The sequence below is a fragment of the Pteropus alecto genome, unplaced genomic scaffold (assembly GCF_000325575.1).
Source record: "Pteropus alecto unplaced genomic scaffold, ASM32557v1 scaffold86, whole genome shotgun sequence".
NCBI lineage: Eukaryota > Metazoa > Chordata > Mammalia > Chiroptera > Pteropodidae > Pteropus > Pteropus alecto.
Genome location: NW_006442109.1, coordinates 22,492,317 through 22,500,914, shown reverse-complemented (window position 1 = coordinate 22,500,914; position 8,598 = coordinate 22,492,317).

Here is an 8,598-nt window from a genome sequence, read left to right as displayed (position 1 = left end):
TTCAAAACCCTGGGAGGCAGAGATATACCCTTTTCTGGGAAAAATTGGGAAAATGAATAAACATTACAAGAATTTGTCATGAAACTGATGAAATTACAGTCCAAGCTGGCAAGATTTCTTAGAGTTTTCCTAGCTTTTGTGGTCTTCTGGGAATGCTCAGGGCTTTCTCCACCCTGAGATCGGGCATCTCTCTAGCAGGCCTGACCAGGATGAATATAGAGACAGCCAGCTATCTCCAGCAAGATGGTCAGTGAACTCTAACATACAGCCACTGATTCCTGGATGGCAACGAGTATCTGAGTGAAATTCTGGACTTCAGACTACTTAAACCCACAAGTTTTAACCCCTGACCTGCAGGTTTTGTTTCAAGAAGCACAAGGTCCTGCTTTTTAAAATAAGGACAGGTGAGGGTCTCTAAGGAGTTAGTACTATGTATTCTTATTTCTTTTTGTTTGAATGCAGTAAGTTTTTTTTGAGAGAAAAAACTCGTTATTTCTTCCAGAGAAGGTTAAAGAGACATATAACTATTCCTGACGCAGAGTCTCTCCAACATGCCCAGCCAGTGCTCCCTCTACATTGTTCCAGACCCTGATGCATATAGGGAAAGTAGAGGGTACAGAACACAGGTGTCAGAAGAGGGACATGGATGTGGACAAGAGGTATGTTTATAAGGCTTGTGCCCTGGGTGAGTAAAGGACATGCACAAAGTCTTGGGCCAGAGCTCAAATTCTCTTTGGTCTAGCTCTGTAGATACAATCACCCTAGCACTGAAAAGACAATGGTGGCTGAGCCACACCATGCATTTTCCTTCTGTGTCCTCCAAATTCTGAGTATTATCTTCCTCTGAGGTAGTGCAGATCCCAAATGGCTAGAAACCTCAATATGTTCATGAGATTTGTGAAGAAAGTCATCTCTATTCTCTTCAGCAGATCTTTCTATCACCTATGGACTCTCCTGAATCAAAAGTATAACTTTTTCTCTGCAGTGAAGCAAGATAGAGCCTTTGACTCTGGAAAAACCTACAGTGGTTTAAAAGAATGACTGACCCACATGCAATAATTCATTGAATTCATGAGTAGGCTCATGAACTGAAAGAGAGTTTCTCTTTGTAACATTTTTAAAATTGCCCCAAAGTAATGTTAAAAAAATAAACAAGAAGTACATTTGAAAGAAATCTAGTCTAAATGTACGGATAACCAAAGAATAACAAACTAAGATATTATGATTTACTACAATAGGGTATTCAAACATTTAGACTAACTTCTGATTTCTAATGTTTGTATGTTCTGAGACAAGAACTAGAAACAGTCTGTAAAATGAGTTAATTAGACTTGGAAGGCTTTGATATCTAGTGGGACGTTCATGATGTATTTTATGTATCTTGCATGTGACACGATGATTACAGCATATGAGGTAATGTTATACAATACATGGTGTGCATGAATTAAGAGAGAAATACGCAGCAACATAATCATTTGGTACACAGATTCTTGACAGTCAATTTATATTCCGAAAGGAACAGATTTTTAGCTTATTGAGTTTGAAGTTACATACATCACCAAAAATAAACAACCATATTCCCAGGCAAATTGTTTTTCATGTTGACAGGCATAAAGCGACTTTTCTTCTATGTAAATGATTATACAATTTTTAGCGCCTTAACAGGAAAACAACCATCTTGAAGATGAGTGAACCTCTCTAATAGTATTTTTTGTTTTTCTTCTTTAAGATCAGATGACTAGGGGATTTAAAAAAAAAAAAGAATGACGTGCTTAATTAACTAATTTAATTAATATTTTCAAATAAATATAAAAGATGTGGCCAAGGACAGCAGGGTAAACCCTTGCCTGAAAATTTATAATGTATCTGTGTACATAAATAAGGATTCTCAAATGTGAGATAAACATGGATGGTTATGTAAAATAAAAATTAGCTGTTATTTATCTTTGATACAGTGGGGTTATGAGAGGACAATGAAGTGCCACAGCATCCTATTTTCTGGGGTGATATGGGGTGAGGTAGAGTCTACCTAAATATAATCAACCAAAAAGCTTAGCCTCAAAAGTTTAGGCACAAAATTGTATAGAACTATACTGTAGTGTAGTGTAGTGTGGTATAGTGTCATATAATAGAGTATATATTTTACAGTATAGTCTATAGTTCATGGCCAAGGAGTTTTGATTCAATTGGTGAGATATGATTAATATATGAAACAATGGATGAACCATTAAATACTAATGTAAATGATGCCTAAACACTATAGGCAAACCGTAGACCTGTGGAAGCTCACAAGAAGGGGGTTCTTTGTTAGTCAATGAAAGCTCCATGCAGGAGGTAACACCTGAGTTCCACTCTGAATGACAGGTGTGTGATCTATTTAGGCTAAGAGAAGAGAAGGCTGTCCAGGTTGAAGAGAAAAGTGTGAACATAAATGGAATGAGGTTTATGCATTTGAGGGACCTTAAGAGACCCACCTGACTAAGCAGAGAGCACATGTAAAGGAAAATAGAAAAACCTGTTGGATCACTAGAGGGGAGTCAGACCATGAAAGGCCTTGGAACCTGGCAAGAGATTTACATTTGAAGGTAGGGAGTGGTGAGATGAAAGCAATATTTAAGGAACATTCGTCTGGTGTCCACGTGCAAAATAGATTATAGCAGGGGATGCTGAAGTCAGGGAGGTTCCCTGGGAGGCTAATGTACTGATCCAAGAATGAGCTGGAGAGGAGCTGGGGGAAGGCAATGTAATAAGGAGACAGGAACAGACACAAGGAACAACATGAAAGAATTCAGTAGATTAGCTGACTGAGTATCGGAGATAGCAGGAGTGACTGAAAACAAGGTTTCAAGCCTAGAAAATGAGAGGGGAAAAAAAATGATGCTGATAACAAAGATATCAAAACTAAGATGGATAGCTGGTTGTGGAAAGACTGGTTCATCTATAAACATCTCGAGTTTTCAACAGGAAGAAGTATCTCTAAACTCCAGATATAAATCAGGAGTTTAAAAAGCCTGTCTTTGGAATTTAGAAGCATAGAGTGGGAGTTGAGTCTATGATAGTTAACTCATGAGGCTCTGTAATGGTTATAGGATTGGAGAAAGAAAAAGAGCCCTAGAATCTGGGAAATAATATTTTCACTCCTCACAGTCATCATGGGTGTGAGGAGAAAAGTGAGTGAAGAAAAAGTGTGTTAGACTCTTGGTATCCCTTAAAATGCCATCGACAAGACTGTCAGGTAGCTAAGAAGATATTCATAAAACTTTAGATATCTTTAGGATTCATACAGAATAGCCACCTTTAGCATAAAGAGAATGTAAGCACTATGAGCACAATAATTTTTTCTTGATTTGTTTATTCGTGTATCTTAAGCACCAGAATAATGTCCAGCACATAGTAGATAATAAATATTTGTTGAATAAATGAGTAAATGAATGAAGAGATCAGGAAGATGAGATATGATAGAACTGATATTTTGTCACAAGGGCTACATGGGTCCTTGACAGAGTAAACCATGCAGCAGTTAGCATTTCTACTGCAGAAAATCTTGAGATAAATCCTTCCTGGATTGGAGGCCAGCATTCTGTGGGCAGGGGTACAGCAGGGCTGGAGAAAGAGCTTCACTCTGTGGGGCATGGGAAAGGCTCCCTGGGATATTTTAAATCATTGCTTTTTCTAACTCTCCTGTTATAGATAACAGGCTGTGTGAAGAAAGCCCAGCACAGCCGGGGTGATCTCATATTTAGTAAAATTCCCTGAAGCATGCATAGTCATTGTTTCATTTGAGGCCAATATCTGCAGCCAACATCGCTCCTCCCAGCATTAAGCTTCAGATTGCATCCACAGGGACGTCGCCATCCCAGAAAATATGGTGTTCCAGTCTTACATACTTTCTGCATGTGATGCAGGGGTCTCCCCGAAAGGGTGGAGTTTTCTTTACAAGGGGCCCTTCATGCCTAAGCCTAAAGGGGTTAGCCCTCTTGATCTTGCTGGGTGGCTGTCTACGAGTTAAACTTAATAATCTGAGGCTGTCTTTAGTCAGACTTTGGCCTCTCTGGGTTGAGATGACTAAACTTTTGTAATTTCTCACTCCTCTCTGATTTGATGAGCAGTATTTCTGCCAGAAGGAGACAAAGTCAGTCCAATGGATTCTCTTTTTCTATCAGAAATCCTGTCTGCTGTCTAAAAATGTGAGGGAAGAAGACTAGGGATCAGACACATTCTAGATTAGAAGGGATCTTAGGGATCCTCTGGTTCAGATATCTAAACTCACACAAACAAGGGCCAAGCAGACGCAGAGAATGGTGAAGGGGTGTGACAGGGTCTATGTCAAACTGGAGATTTGATGACTCTCCCTCAAGGACTGATATTGAAAGACTTTACAAACCCATGCTGGCCTGACAAAGCCCATCTGTGCACTGGTTAGGCCCCTGAGCCAACTCAGTCCCTCCGTTCTACAGATGAGGTACCCAAGGCCCAGAGAAGAAGTAAGAACATTTTACAATAGAAGAACTCTGCACTGGAAATCATGCAACCCAAGGTTCTAAACCTGACTGCATACACCAAATGACCTTGAATTAAGGTCAACCTCTTGGAATCTCACTTCCTTATCTGTAAAATGAAGAATTTCCTTAAGATCTTTTTGTTTGCTAAAATTCTAGAACTCTCCAAGGTCACCTGACTAGCTAGTGACAAATCTCTACCTGGAGCTCAGGTCTCTTGGTGGAATGTTCTTTTTATTAACCCAAACTGTCTGACAAGACAAGGCAGAAGGAGGAAACAGAAAAACACCTAGAAACTGATGTTTGCTTCTTATGACATTTGCGGGCTGTTGAAACCAAGGGGTAATGATATCCGGAACACCTCTGGGCCACATGTGGGGCTTTCTTGTTCCTACTCAAGCATCTACTGAACACCCACATGTCTAGGTGCAGGCTTCCTGAAGATGGAGTCTCAGAAAATCTGAACATGTCTGCTTCTTCCTTCCCACTGAGAATGGTTCAGCCAATACCAAAAAGGTAGATCCAACTGGGAAGAGATGTGGATCTCCTTTTTTGCTTCAGTTTTTGTTGTGCTTTTTTAAAGAGAATCCCCCCGACATACACACACTAGAAGGCGAAGAAGTAAAGAACTACTCATGAGCCTCTGCTACAGACCGAGGTAAATCCTCATTCTATGGTTCTCACTTCCACTGTCTGTTTGTATCTCTTTAATTTTATTTGTGTTGGGGTAGTGGGGAGGCAAGGAGAGGCGGGGGCAATGGTCCTTATTAGGAAAACTTATCTTGCTTATCTATCTACTTTTTATTCTCTGTATCACCCCCTTTAAATGTGAGTTTGATGAGAGCATGCATTCTGTGTGCCTTGTTCGCCATTATATTCTCGGTGCACCAAGCAATGCCTGGTGCATAATGAGGTAGAACAAATATTCAATGGACAAATAAATGACTGCTTGAGGTTTCATAGCTTGTTAGTGGAAGAGTCAGATTTTATGCCAAGGTTATTCAATTTTCAATTCTTTTCCCTAAACTAAAGGGCCTCAGAGCAGTTAACTTTGTCAATGAATTGTCTGAGCAAGAGAGTACTAGCTCTGGGTATTAGGATAATATGATTAGAAGAAAGAACCAGTTTACCCAAATTCTAGTCCAAGCTCTGCCACTCATGGGCATGAGACCTTGGCCAAATTATACAATGTTAATTTTATACAAGACCTTAGAAATCATCTGATCCAAAGACTTTGAACATGTTTATAGCATCGGAAACCTTTTTTCACATACAATTTTACACAGAACCCCAATGTATAAATCAGATAAAACTGCTACTCTGATAAAAGCAGAGAAGGGGTCAGTGCCTACCCTTTAAGCCTCTACTTCATCCCATTCAGGTCACTGCTGAAGCAACTCTGTAAAACACAGTTTGAAAACCACCGAGTTAGTCAATTGCCCACTCAATTCAAGAATCCTTAGAATCAGGGCACTCGCTCCATCAGAACAGCCCATTCTATTGTTGCAACAGTTATAAGGAAGCCCAACCTCTTCTTGGCCAAAATATCCATTTCACAAAAACATAAGCCTACCCTCTCCAGTTCTATGCTGTCAAAAGACAAAGACCAGTAAGATATGGTCTCTGTCTTGAATGATACACAGCTGAGTGTGAAGACCAGCTATAAGCTACTTATCTTCTTTAGCCTTTAAATACCTCTTCAGTAGGTTATGAATACCACTTATCGATAGCACTTATCCATTTTAAAGAGTGTGTAAACATTAAGGACAGTAACATGAAGGACTTAGTACAGTGTCTGACACAAGGAAGTGTACTAAGCTCAATAAATTTTAGCTATTGTTGTCAGGATTGTCATCTTTGTCACTACTTCTTACCAGCTCATCACCTTACTCCTACCATCACCACAAGCACCACTATTGCTTCTTCTCAAGGCACCTACAGGCTGCTTGCAGAAACAGCTCAGAAAGATACAATCCATTGTGGTAAGTTCTATTATGGAGGTATGTACTAAATTTTATCTGTTCGCCAATAGCCTGAGGGTACTTTGTGGTAAGTTCTATTATGGAGGTATGTACTAAATATTTTTTATCTGTTCGCCAATAGCCTGAGGGTACCAATTTAGCAAACATGTGACACCCATTTATTTCTCCACTGTGCCTTGAAACATTCTGGCTTTTCCTGACCATACCTGTTGGGCTCATTCACGTCCTACAAGATCTCACCACACATAGCATTATCGATGTTATCTGGAAACTTGTTAGAAAGGCAAATTTTCAGGCTCCACTCTAGACCTACTGCAGCAGAACCTGCATTTTAACAGAAGCTCTAGTTGCTTCATATGTGCATTAAAATTTGAGAGGTACCAACCAGGTTCAATTTCTTCATCTGTGAGATGGAGAGACAACTATTTGCTCTGTCTGCCTCATTAGGATTCATGAAAGAACTCCATGGGATGCATAAAAGCACCTTAGAACACATCAACTGTGAACTCCTCAGTACCTACCAAATTCCTTTACGTATAGAACTTGTCAAACACTTATCGACTTATGAAAGGGCTGTTCCACTAGGCCACCTTATTTGACCTCTACATCAATTATTAAATATCTGGACCTTCATACTATTTTTGTCTTATAAGCAACATATGTTCTCTGTGAACCTCAGGAAATTCCATTAAAATGATTTGTGCCTTAGAGTATATTCATGTTCTTGAGCTTCCTGGTCCCTGTGTGGTCATCTTTCAGAATTCAATTTGACCTACAGTTATTACTCCCATTCTATTTTATGGAACACTTTCAGCCAGCTACATGATTTAATGGGTTTAAACACATCATTATTGCCATTATTTCATAGCTCACATGCCTAAAATAATACATGACACATTTTTAAATGCATCTGAAGACTTATTTTAAATTTTTATTATCTAGGAATAAAATCTACTTATTAAGCCTTGCCACCCAGGATATCTAAGTCTTAGTTCTAGCTGGCAGTGCGGTAGTCAAAACAAATTTAAGGGGGATATACTCAAGGTATCACAGGAAATTTGGAGCCAGACACCACAGCGGAAAGTGAAAACTTAGATATCAGTATAGCCAATGCCCTCTTAGGTGGGCCAACATAAAAACAAATGATTCAACAGTGCAAAGCCCCCAGCTGATTTCACAGTGGTGACCGATGCAGGCATTCAGTATAAAATGTTCCTCAAACTCTCTAGAGAGCCAGTTATGAGTCAGGTATTATTAGGGAAATATGAAGAAGTGGGAAGGATCCAAGGCAAGAACTCACAAAGTAAGAAGAAGTCATTCCTGCAGTTACTTAGACTGGTATTCACTGCCCATTCAGCCTTCTCTTCATTATCAAGTGCTACAGAAAGAAAAGCAGTAACGTAAATACCAGACGACCATGGGGAAATGCCCCATGTTAGGAATACCAGGGTGATCATCTTCCCTTTGCCCTGGGTCCTCTGATCTATTACAGCATTCCCTCATTGCCTCTGTTCACATCATAGCGTGGCTCATTCCACATGTAATTTCCCAGCTAGCCTTGCCCTGGGGGCCCCTGGGTACCCTATTTAAGGTATGTTGGGGTTGACGTCAGCAGCAGCTTATCTCTGTTAAGATACAGCAAAGATTCTGGCTCTGTTGTAACCACAAGTGGTGCCCAGTTCTTTGTGGCCTGGTACTCACGAGATGGAACCCAAGACACGACTGCAGATCCTGCTGGCCTATAGTCTCCACTCTTTGCGCTGTTCCATCTATTCTCTTACAGCCTCTATAGCTGAAGAAGGTATAGAGTTCATTTAGTTCAAACTCTCATTCACACATTGCTTACTCTCTGCGGTCCACAAATGCATCAAGTTTGCCATCTTAAGTCTCTGAACTCTGTTTTGTAACTTCACAGAAAATTTAGAATTCTCCTCGTCAGCCAGCATGCAGATTCTGAACAGTCAAAGCAATCCTACCTTTCCATAAAAGTTTCCTTTGCTTCTGGGTTTGCTGCTGACTATTTTGATAGGACTCTCCTATCTTCTATATTGGTGTGTGTGTGTGTGTGTGTGTGTGTGTGTGTGTGTGTGTGTGTGTGTGTGTGGGGGGGGGGGTCG